Here is a 12,619-nt window from a genome sequence, read left to right as displayed (position 1 = left end):
TGTTCACACAATTAAGACTTGTGAGGACTTCCCTGGCGGGGAAGTGGTTAAGACTTCACACTTCCAATGCAGTGGGCATGGGTTCAGTCCCTGGTCAGGGAACTAAGTTCCCACATACTGTATGGAGAGGCCAAAAAAAGAGATACAAATCAATTTTAAAGATTATGTAAATTTAAAGAATAAATTTTAAAAATCTAAAAAAAAAAAAAAAAGACCCATGAACTCTAAGTGCCTCAGCCCAGCCACCCCTGCTGATTGGCATTGTTTTGTTTTCTTTTTGTCCTTTTTGTGTTCCCAGTGTTCGTCCCTGCTCCTGGCACAAAGTAGGTGCTGGATAAATATTGCTGCCTGATCCACTGACCCACTGACAGCCAGACTTCATGCTCAGGGTGAGGGTCCAAACTCAACCTTCCTGAATTCCTGGAATTTATTTTTTCTTATTTCGAAAACAATGCACGCTCATTCTAGACATATGCGAAATAGAGAAACTCAAGCACACACACAGAGAAAACCAAGCCCTTCCTATCTCACCAGCCACAGAGATGATTATGCCATAAAGATGAACATTTGCCCATTGACTAAATATTCCTTAAAAACCTGTTTTTAATGGCAATAGAATGGTCCATTGTATGCATGTGCGACGTTTAACATTTCCTTGTTGTGGGTCATATAAATTCTTTAAAGTTTGCCACCACTGGAGTGAGTGTTGTAATGTTGCACAATAAACTCCCTGGCTATTAAAGCTGATTATCACGTTACTTTCCAAAAGACTATATCCATTTAAGTCCATTTGTGACTGCCCCATATATTTTAAATGCTGACAGTTGAGAAATGAGGGTTTCGAAACAGCTCCTTTCCATTTAAACAGCCTCTAGTGTGCTGTGAACTAACCTTTTCCTCCAGGCTTAACTATGGGCCCCTCGAAGGGTAGGGAAAGTCACAGGGGAGTGGGATAATTTGGAAAACATTCCTGGAAACCTCAATCTAAATTGAGGAGAGAGAGTTCACCCTTTAAAAAAAAAAACAGCTTGTGTAATAAAGCAAAGGGGCAATGACACCCCAAACTGAGCGATAATAATGCAAAACAACTAATACTGTTATACTGATCTTTGTCCCTGTATTCATGGCCCCAAATTAAAAGCAATTTTCTTTACAGAAGATAAAATCATGCTAGTTAAAAGCAGAAACTATTTGAGAGAGAAATTAGTCAAAAGGAAAAGGAATATTTTTAAAAAAACATTCACTTCTAGTGACTTCCCTGGTCCAGTGGATATAACTCCAGCTTCCAGTACTGGGGGAATGGGTTCAGTCCCTAGTCGGAGAAGTAAGATCTTCCATGCTGGGGGATGGGGAGTTGGGGGGAATTCACTTCTACTCCGCAGAATATATGTGTTTTACTCAGAAACAAAAACTTCATTTTCAAAAATAATATATAATAAAAGCCAAAACTTTCAGGAGTTATTTGCCGTGATCAGAAAGAAAATTCCTGGTTCTTGTCTTTTCGACAACTGCATACTGCACCCCCAAGACATAGAACAGGTGTCAACATTGCTCAGCATCTACGGCAGGTAAGTCAGTTTCTAAATACGGCAGCTGCACATCTCTTTATGAAGTCAGCATTTCATGTGACAGTGAGCCATAGCACACAGCTAAATTATTATTATTGCAATAGAACAGACTCTTTTCCATTGAACACTTAATGGGACAATTTATTTCCAGCCTTCCGCTTCCAATCAAGCGAAGACTGCATTACTTGGAACTCGGTGGAAAGCTCTAGAGACACAGAGCCTGGGCTCTGAGCCAGTCCTGCAGTGGGAAACCACCATTTTAGAAAGTGGGATTTTTGGAGTACAGTGGAGTGAGATTGAAATCAGTCTTTATGTGGGACAATTTCTCTGAGAAGCCCAAGTATCTGACCCTTTCTCTGTTTCACTCCTGTGTTTTCATTGATTGTTGCAAATCCAGTCCCAGACTATTTTTCCAATCAGAAGTCTATTTGTTATATTTTACAGCTTCATGGCTCAGGAATAAACACTGTCCCCAGCATTAGTCAAAAAGAGGATGCTCTGCAGAGTTGGGCATATGTAGCTTTATTAACATGAGGTAATTGGGAAAGAAGTATTAATCTCACTTTCTACATTTCTTTAGATGGTCTCATGTTGACCTTGCAATTTTTAGCACCCGATTGACTACAGATAGACCATTAAACAGTGGATTTGAAGCCATCACAGGGACTTCCCTAGTGGTCTAGTGGCTAGGACTCCATGCTCCTAATGCAGAGGGCCAGGGTTTGATCCCTGCTTGGGGAACTAGATCCCACATGCCACAATTAAGAGTTTGAATGCCACAACCAAAGATCCTCCATGCTGCAACTAAGACCCAAACAGCCAAATAAATAAATGTATGTTTTGTAAAAGCCACAGGACTTCCCTGGTGGTACACTGGATAGGAATCTGCCTATCACTGCAGGGCACATGGGTTCCATCTCTGGTCTGGGAAGATTCCACATGCCACATAGCAACTAAGTCCACGAGCTCTAGAGCCCATGCTCCACAACAAGAGAAGATACCCCAAGGCCCAAGTACCACAACTAGAGAGTAGTCCCCGCGTAACCACAACTAGAGAAAACCCATGCAGAGCAGCCAAGACCCAGAATAACCAAAAATAAAATAAATAACTTAAAAAAAAAAAAGCCACTACAATTTTGTCCAAAAGCATACTGATCAGTCAATTGGTGCCTAAGCCACTTTGTCAGGGGACAAAGCATAAGTCGAATTTCTATGGCCCTTGAGTTTCCCTTCTACAATGAAATGGAATGAAGAGGAAGATGGAAAATGTAACCATTTTTAAATGATGTAGGAAAAGATATAAATTTTCCATTGGTATTTTTCTTTCTAGTGGTGGTGGTAGATCCTAAAGTTCTAAGGTAGAGTGAAGGTCTAGGGGCTGGGATCTGGGACAGAGTCGGGACTTATGGCCTAGGGCTCCCTGAGGGTGGGGGCAGAGTGTACGCCAAGACGGAGCAAGCAGAGTAGAACATTTCCACTTCCCCACACTCGTGGGGAAAAAAGCAGAGACATCACTTTGCCAACAAAGGTCCATCTAGTCAAGGCTACGGTTCTTCCAGTAGTCATGTATGGATGTGAGAGTTGGACTATAAAGAAAGCTGAGCATCGAAGAATTGATGCTTTTGAACTGTGGTGTTGAAGAAGACTCTTGAGAGTTCCTTGGACTGCAAGGAGATCCAGCCAGTTCATCCTAAAGGAGATCAGTCTTGAGTATTCACTGGAAGGACTGATGCTGAAGCTGAAACTCCAATACTTGGGCCACCTGATGTGAAAAGCTGACTCATTGGAAAAGACCCTGATGCTGGGAAAGATTGAAGGCGGGAAGAGTAGGGGACAACAGAGGATGAGATGGTTGGATAGCATCACCGACTCACTGGGCATGAGTTTGAGCAAGTTCTGGGAGTTGGTGATGGACAGGGAGGTCTGTTGTGCTGCAGTCCATGGGGTCGCAAAGAGTCGGACACGACTGAGCAACTGAACTGACTGACTGACTGACACTCATGTGCCTGGCCCTGCTAACCTTGCTTCCTTAGCTCCACCAGCCATATAATACCTTCCTTCAGCAGTTGGGGCTGGGGTCAATGGGGAAAGATAGTTTAGAAGATATTGTTGCTTATCTATCCATTTCCCCCCTTCACCCAACTCAGTGGACCCACATTTTTGTCTTAGTTTACATCATTCTCACCTGTGGACTTTGAGGGGAGATGTTCTCAAGCATCATTCTTGATTAGCTTAACCCAATTAGCCCATTCCATTCCCAAGCTAAGGTCACTGGTTCAGGGTGGATGTATAACTTACAGGATCCAATTAAAATGAATTTCAGGACTCCTGCTTGGAATCCTGTGACCTGGGTTTCCTCTCTCTTCTTTTGGATGTAAGAAGTCCTTTTGCCACCTGAGAGAAGGGACCTGAAGATAAAGTCACCAAATGGGAGAAACACATACAGGGGAGTGGCAGAGAAACGGGGCAGGAACTCCTGGATTAAAGTGACTCTGAACTTTAGTTACATCAACACATGAATGTTCTCACTGCTCAATCCAGTTAGAGAGGAGTTTCTGCCATCTTGGGAGTTTTAGAGAGGGTTGGAAGTGTCTTCTATCTAGCCACCATATGGCCCATCTCTAAGGGCTATGTCTTCCTTCTGACATGTTAGAAATGGTAGTCAATTGTGCATATTAACCAAGAATGTAGTTTAAACAGTACATACTTGCAGTGAACAATATTAGAAAACAATTAATGTTCAAGTACACAATATTGTATAACGATAAGGGAAGCGATGGTATTTTGGGTTCTAACCATCATTTATCACATTATTTCTATGAGAATATCTGCTCCAACATCCAAATAAGCAACTTACCAATGAACTTTGGGGGATCCTCTGGGTCTTAGGTTTCTCACGAGAGTGTAATATGAGATGAGGTTTAAGGCATTTCCTAGCTTTCTTGATTCTTTCTTATGGGTCCATTTGAAAGTAAGTAAAAGTGAGTCCTTGTAACAGGGCGGCATTCTTGAATAATATGGCATCTGACAGTTGTTCACTGGCCTTCAGCAAGTTTTATCATGTTCATTTTCACAGCAGTTGAGAATTTGCTGTCATTATTTTAACCACTTTTGAAACTCTAGTACAGTGCTCACATCTTGCCTCTAAATATGTATATACAGAATACCTTATTTCCTACAGTAAACCCAGTTTTTGATTTGTCAGTTTTATGAAAACCTGAGGACCCAAACAGGCTCACATTTCTAAGCAAAAGCAAATAGTAATTTTCTCATTCTCCACCCATGGGTTAGTCAAAGCAGGGACTTTCTTCTAAGAATAGAGGTATTTGTCATCTTTAGATGGTTTCAACACAAAAATGTAATAGTTCATAATATTTTGGGTTCAGGGAGTTCCCTGGTGGTCCAGTGGATAAGACTCTGTGCTCCCACTGTGGGGGCCTGGGTTCAAGCCCTGGTGGGGGAACTAGATCCCACATGCCTAAACTAAGCCCACATGTTGCTACTACTACTGATTTTGCGTGCTCTAGAGCTCAAGCACCACAAATAGAGAAGCCTGAGCCACAACGAAGAACCAGCGCAGCCAAAATAAATAATAAGTAAATAAATTTATAATTTGTAATAAATTTGAGATTTGTAAAAAGCCATGTTTCAACTATTTTTGTTGTTTAAGTCACTAAGTTGACTCCTTTGCAACCTCTTGGACTGTAGCCCACCAGGCTCCTCTGTCCATGGGATTTCCCAGGCAAGAATACTGGAGTGCATTGCCATTTCCTTTCCCAGTTTAAATTATAAGTTCTCTTTTTAAAAAAGCAAAAAAGCAAACAAACAAAAAAACCCCAAAACTCTGAGCTCAATAGTTAAGTTATAGATTGAAAAACAAGTGGTCAAGTGAGCTCAAAGGGTGACTTGAAATGAAAGATCCATGCTTGGAATCATGGGTGATAATCTACCTGAATTAAATATGACTAGGAGACCTTCCTCCAAAACCTTTCTCCCAAGGATGCAAACAAGTCTGAAATTTCACCAATCACACCTTATAGAAACTGTACTATACAAAGTCTCCATGGAAACAAGATTATGTCTCCTCTGACGGGCTGGTTATTATAAGCCCATGAACTCCCAGTAGCTTAACTTAGATCAGCCTGGTGTCTACCTGTTTGGGGTGGGAAAGGGAAGAAAGGAAGGATTGAGTGTGGGGGTAACTGATGGGAGTTCTTGTTGATTTCACAGCACTGGGTGTGGAAACAAGAGACTGGAGATAATCTGACCTATTTCATAGCATTGCTTTGGGCTTTCCCTACATATCTTGATTTAAAGAAGTCAATACATCTCATCTTCTTTCTTGAAGTTCAGAGGATATGGACTGGAATAGTTCTTCCCTTTCCATCAATCTTGTTCTCTGCCCTGTTGTTGCTTATTACATAGGACCAGGACCTCCCCAAGGGGTGTTAGTTGCTCAGTCTTGTCTGACACTTTGTCACCCCATGCACTACAGCCCACCAGGCTCCACTGTTCATGAGATTCTCCAGATGAGATTACTGGAGTGGGTAGCCATTCTTTCTCTAGGGGATCTTCCCAGCCCAGGGATTGAACCCTGGTCTCCCGTATTGCAGGCAGATTCTTTACTATCTGAACCACCTCACCTACAAAGGAGTCGCACCAGGACCCCTGTATGTGGCCTAGCAGTTGCTCTGTAGGTAGAATTGTATGGATGCAGCTTCTCTCTCTTGAATGAGTTCCTTAGGGTCATGCCCGGAGCTAACACCACTTCAGTGAGCCCCTGGTTTGGTACATGGAGGGAGGGAGCGAGAGACAATTCTTCCTTCGCCTCTTGCTCGTGATAAGCCCATAGTCCCTGCATCAATGTGAGAGATGAAGCAGGTAAGAGAAGATGTGGTGGCTTCTCTTGTTGGGGAGCACAGGCTCTAGGGTGCTCAGGCTTCAGTTGTGGCACACAGGCAGTGATGTTTGCTCTTGATGGTGTGTTACAGGAGAAGTATAGTTGATGATATGGGCCTGCAACCATGCTGTGAATCGATTTGGGGTGCTTCTAACTGGGTGGGACATTTTATGGTGACAATTCTTTTAGAAAAGGATTCTGTAGGGAGGAACTTTATCAACAGTGTTCTAGTAAGGTGCTCCATCTTTCATGGTGTTTGTTGTGTGAGGACTTTGGAACTTCATTTTTTTAGTGTGTCTGGCCCGGTTTCCCATGTATCTGGGGGCCTCCAGGGAGGGAGGACCATGGTGTGGATGGTGGCCGGTTTTCTTCAGGTAGGTCACCAGCTCTCACACTAGGCATATCCCTACCACTGAAGAGACATCTACACTGCCCTGAACCACAGGACAGAAAATATAGGTGAAAGGCATTTGACACTGAATTCCAATGAATCCTTCAGAAGGGACCCTTGTTTCTCTAGTACTGTTTAACCTTTTTTTTTTTTGATGTGAAGTTATCCTACTTTATTTTTGGCAGGTGCCAGTTGTAAATCTGTTCCTTCATTATAACTACTGGCAAAAGGCAGTTATTCTCAAGACTGACATTTGTTTGTTAACATTAGAATGATGAAAACAAAGGAGGAGCATGTGACTAGTGTTCAGAACAGAATTTACACCTCACTTCGTGTTCATGGTGTTGGCGATGTTGGTGTTGCTTAATACATTCTTGCTGACTGTTCACCATTGATTCCCCCTTTACAGTGCTCTTTCTAATTGGCTTAATAAATTATTGGCCAAAAAAGAATTCTGGACATAGACAATATAATATTCTTAAGTGGTTGAATTAAGAGGAAAAAATGTGGAAAGTATTTAGAAGTTGGAAGTAGTAGAATGTAGTGAAATATAAAGTCCATAAAAACTGAGATGGAGTTTGGAAAGTAAAAGAATATGTCTGCTGCAGTTACAGCCTCACAGTGGCTCCTATTAAGGACCAATGATATGACGCTTGGGATTAGAGAATTTGCACAGGCTATAGCTGGGATTTGTTTGTATTAAGATGATTGAATCAGAAAGTGTCTTATAAAGATATCATTTGATAATCAGCATCATTCAATATAGAATCCTCCCCCAAAGTTGATGCTCATACCTCTGTTGAGAATTCTATTTAGGAGGATATAAGAGAGAGAGAAAGAAAAGAATTTTCCAGGAATTTTCTCTCTTCAAATAAAGAGATCATTATCTTAGCATAGAAAGATGTGACATCAATATTGTTGGAATTCACTATTTGGGCTTAGAGCGTGGTAGCTTAAAACTTTCAGGACTTCCCTGGTAGCCCAGTGGTTAAGAATCTGCCTGCCAATACTGGGACACAGGTTTGACCCCCGGTCTAAACCGGTGTGCCGTGACTACTGAGCCTGTGCTCAGTACTCAACTAGTAGGCAACGAGAGAAGCCACCACAATGAGATGCCCCAACACCGCAATTAGAGAGTAGCCCTGCTCGCCGCAATTAGAGAAAGCCCAGGCACGGCAACGAAGATCCAGGGCAGCCAAGAACAAAACAAACACCAATGACAACAAAAACTTTCAAAGTCATCACACTTAACAGTCTGGCTAGACAATGTGTGTATCCATGAGGATACAAAGATGAACGAGACATGATCCAAGGCCCCGAGGTCTCATGGACCAGGGCAGCACAAGGATGCAGTAAAGATTAGCCACCTGTGACCCACCTTGTGTCCCAGTGACCACAAGAAGCACTGCCTGAGCATCAAGAAGGCAGCCATAATTGTGGAAATGTGGTGGGGTGGATGGAGAAAGAAGAGGGCCACTGTGTGATGACAGCCTTCGCTGGTTTGAGGATGGATCCCACGACCATCAGAGTCACACCAGTCATAACTGTGGACACTGCAGAAGCTCCCTAGGACAACGTGGAGGATGTAACCCAAGGCCAACTTCTAGCCATCATGCAGGGTTTCCTAGAGTGAGAAAAGTTACTGGCTCGCCAGGAGGAACTTTTTACACTTGCTCATTGTTAAAATATTTGCACCTTGAGAATTTTACTGCCTCTGCAACCTTCACTCTTGTCTCTGATATAAACACAATATGCTGGGTGAGAACCTATGACTCTGTTCACTGCTCAAGACATTGGCACATTCATCATTGTAAAGACAGCACGTTGGAAGGTTTTACACACAGAAAAGTGAGTTTATGACCTTAAACAATCCCCAGTAGGAAATGTCTGACATACTTATAGGCTTGTTCCCATACCTTTTCTTTCTGCCTTTGATCACCTTCCTCCCTAACTTTTTTGAGACCTTGGGATGTCCTCCCTTCTCCCTTCATCTCTCTTCCCCTAGAGAGGTGACCTGAAATGGAAATTTGTGTTTTTCCTTATTTATCATATGGCTCAAATAGTCTGCCTGTTGAGCCAGACACTCTTCTAAGCATTTGATAAATATTAACTCATTAGGTCTTCATAAGAATTATTTGAGGAGGAGGCTACTGTTCTTTTTTAAGATTCAATTGATTAATTTTATTTATTTTTTGGCTGCGCTGGGTCTTTGTCACTGCATGTGGGCCTTTTCTTTAGTTGTGGCGAGTGGGGTCTACTCTCTAGTGGTTCGTGGACTTCTTAATCCGGTGCCTTCTCGTGTTGTGGAACACAAGTTATAGGGTGTTCAGGATTCCGTAGTTGTGGTTCCCAAACTCTAGAGCACTGGTACAGTAATTGTGGTGCAAGGGTTTAGTTGCTCCTAGGCATGTGGGAATCTTCCCAGACCAGGGATTGAACTCATGTCTCCTGCTTTGACTGGTGGATTCTTTACCACTGAGCCACCAGGGAAGCCCAAGTCTACGGGTTCTTACCACCCTCTTTGTTACAGATGAGGAAAATCACAAAAAGAGATATTGGGGAGCTTGTATAAGGACACACAAAGAGAATGAGCTGCAGAGCTGGGATTTAAACTCAGACCTCCAGCTCTCAACCTCCACAGGAGAGTTTCATCTAGCCATAGTACTCAGGTGTGGATGAATTCTGCTGCCGGCCCACCAGCTCAACAACTGGGGAGGCTCTTTTCTATTCATCAAGACTTTTTCACTTCTGCTCAAAGCAAGCTGAGCTCTCTACAGAAAGGTGCCTTTGAAATGCACAGGTTGACAGCTTTATTTGTGGATCCACACTGTGGTTTTTGGCTAGAGCTGGCTGGGCATGGGCTATGTGGTTGTCAGTCTTTTAAAAAATGGTGTAATATTCCCACTGTTTTTGTTGGATAATTGCATGTCTTTAATTTGTGGGATTATAAACAGAGCAGTAACCCAGTTTCGGAGTAGCCAGAAAAAGTTATTTGATATCCACTAAGTCAAGTTTCTATTTTTAGACACCTCTGTAGAAGTGAATATTCTTACCATCAGGAAAGAAAAGCAACATCATAATATACTCTAATTGGCATCTCCTGACTGGATAGGTTAAAAAAAAAAAAAAGCCTTCGAAAGAACATAGGCAATAATTCAGCTTCTTTCTCTAATAGGTAAATATAACTTTCCTCTTAGATATTATGAGAGTTTAGGTTTTTTTTCAGAATATGAGCTTTAAAGGGGGAAAAATATACCTTTTAAAATTTATGGATTTGGAACAGTGATTAAAAAAAAAAAAACGACCTACATAAATTTCTGCTTACCTTACTCATAAACTTCTGACTGTTGTTGTTGTTTAGTCGCTAATCTGTGTCTGACCCTTTGCAACCCCATGGGCTGCAGCACGCCAGGCTTCCCTGTCTTCCACTATCTCCTGGAGTCTGCCCAAATTCATGTCCATTGAGTCAGTGATGCCATCCAACCATCTCATCCTCTGGGTCCCCTTCTCCTCCCACCTTCAATCTTTCCCAACATCAGGGTCTTTTCCAGTGAGTCGGCTCTTCACATCAGGCAGCCAAAGTATTGGAGCTTCAGCTTCAGCTTCAGCTTCAGCTTCAGCTTCAGCTTCACCAGTGAATATTCAGGGTTGATTTCCTTTAGGACTGAGTGATTTGATCTCCTTGCTGTCCAAGGGACTCTCAGGAGTCTTCTCTAGCATCACAATTCGAAAGTATCAGTTCTTTGGTGCTCAGACTTCTTTATGGTCCAACTAGGTCAAGATAAATGAAAACATTAAATTACGTAAAATATTTACTTACGTAGTAAATATGAAGTCCCCATAGAGTCACCATATCGGAAATAAGGACATTCATAGTCAGTGACTGCTTTTTGTCACTGTTTTGTAATTTAGTTGACACGACATATTTATAGGCAAAGAATAGATTATTTAGATGACATTTTCCATTGGAAGACCTTTAAGTGGTTTGAAAACTTGAGCCTGATTTAACTGCTCTGTCTTTGAAGATGAATCATTCCTTTCATTTAGCACATTGGTATAGTATTTAGATTAACTAGTAGGTTTGTATTTAGCCTGGCAGAATTCAAACAGCCAGACCAGATACATGCTAGTGGTCTTCCTGGGGCTCTAACAGAACTAACACAAGGAAGAGGACTCCAGTCACCGATTTGTGATTAACATGTGTAGAAGGTAATATTTCTACCATTTTATGGATGGAGCAACTGAGACACTCCAGTTGCTCCAGTTGAGCAACTCCAGTTGAGGTTAAGGGGCTTGCCCTCAATCATAAGGCTTTTTCATAGATCCAGGAAAACCACGGAGAGACTTCCTTGGTGGTCCAGTGGATAAGACTCCATGCTCCCAATGCAGGGGGTCCAAGTTTGATCCCTGGTCTGGGAACTAGATCCAGAGAGCCACAACTAAGACTGGCACAGCAAAAATAAATAAATAAATAATAATAAATATATATCAATGATGTTATTATTTGTTTTCTAAGTCAATAATTATACTCATAATTAATAAATATAATAATAATTTGTTAATATTTAATAATTAAGTGATTTTTAAGAAAAGAAAGAAAATTATGTAAGCTGACCAGGATTTTACATCTAATTCTTACCAACTGTAAAATTTGCAAGTTACCACTTCTGTTCCTACCCACAGGCAGGTTACAAACTAGAAGTTAGAAATAAAATGAGAGAAGGTTGCCATCACTTTCCAGGGGAAGGAAGCTACCAAGGTTCGCCTTGACTGACAGAGCTGACATGGGTGCTGTTGTTCCCCTGTTGATCCTGCATGGCTTCCGTCCATGAGGATTCAATCAGCCAGGGGACCGCTGGCCGGGGTGGGGGGCAGAGGACTGTAAATCTGGGAAGGCTGCAACTCTTCAGGGTCTTGAACTTTATCAGGTTTGAATGTGTGATTGTGAAAGTAAAGAGCAGAGAAATGACAGCACTTAGTAAATCAAAAGGAGAGAAGATCAAGACTGTCAGAGACAAGAGAAAAACAGACTCTGGGCAAAAACCTGGCTGAAAACCTGCACAGAGGGAAGACTTCTATGTTCCCTCCAGACCTTGCCTCCTGAAAAACAAACCCCTTTCCCTGCCATTTTATCTAGGAAACAGTATTCTTTGTTATGTCCCATGGATTTTTTTTTTTTAAGTTTTCATTATTGAGGTTTAGGTCTTGTTTTAGAAGATGGGATGCTATAAGAAAAAGAAAAACAGAAAGAAAGGAAATCAGTTGGAAAAAAGTCTGGAATGATCTGGATTTTCCTCTACCAATATTGAGGCCCCTAGCTTCTCTCTCATAGATCTTTTTTTTTTTTTTTTATTCCTTAACACAATGTGATTAGTGTGGAGTAAGTCTGCATAAACAGCAATACAAAATTGAAAGGTAAAAAGCATGAGAGTAGTGAATAACCAGGTCAATTTAATTAGTTCTCCCCCCACCCCTTATATCTAATGCCCATCCTCAAGTCTGCCCTCCTTCACAGCCCCAGCTGTTAATTTGCTCCTATCTCCTGCCAGAAAGAAGCTTCTAGGGAGGCAATGTTGCTGAGGATTGAAGTTCTTGGAGCAGAGACAAAGCTCAAGATTACTATCTTTGTCCAGTAGTAGTCTGCTGTTGGCATTTGCAAGGGAAACAAGGAATTGTTCCTCTTCAAAGAAAACAAAAACAAGTAGATCTACGCTTGTATCACCCACCCTTCCTTTCCTATCATAATTCGATAAAGAAGTC

General features: G+C 41.8%; 1 long non-coding RNA gene across 6 annotated transcripts in view; it reads right to left on the bottom strand.

Annotated features, from left to right (window-relative positions):
- LOC133047646 (uncharacterized) overlaps positions 1-12,619 on the bottom strand; it is a 29,589-nt gene that overhangs the window by 12,617 nt on the left and 4,353 nt on the right. For 2 of the 6 annotated variants that reach the window (XR_009690801.1, XR_009690800.1), the window contains exon 2: positions 10,185-10,630. This is a non-coding gene — a long non-coding RNA (uncharacterized LOC133047646). Of the gene's footprint in view, positions 1-3,866; positions 3,977-4,425; positions 10,631-12,619 lie in introns of all 6 variants that reach the window. The other 4 variants (XR_009690804.1, XR_009690802.1, XR_009690803.1 and 1 more) reach the window with 4 other exon arrangements.

The sequence above is a fragment of the Dama dama genome, chromosome 27 (assembly GCF_033118175.1).
Source record: "Dama dama isolate Ldn47 chromosome 27, ASM3311817v1, whole genome shotgun sequence".
NCBI lineage: Eukaryota > Metazoa > Chordata > Mammalia > Artiodactyla > Cervidae > Dama > Dama dama.
The sequence above is the reverse complement of the archived record's forward strand: the minus strand, read 5'-3'. Positions and strand labels throughout refer to the sequence as shown.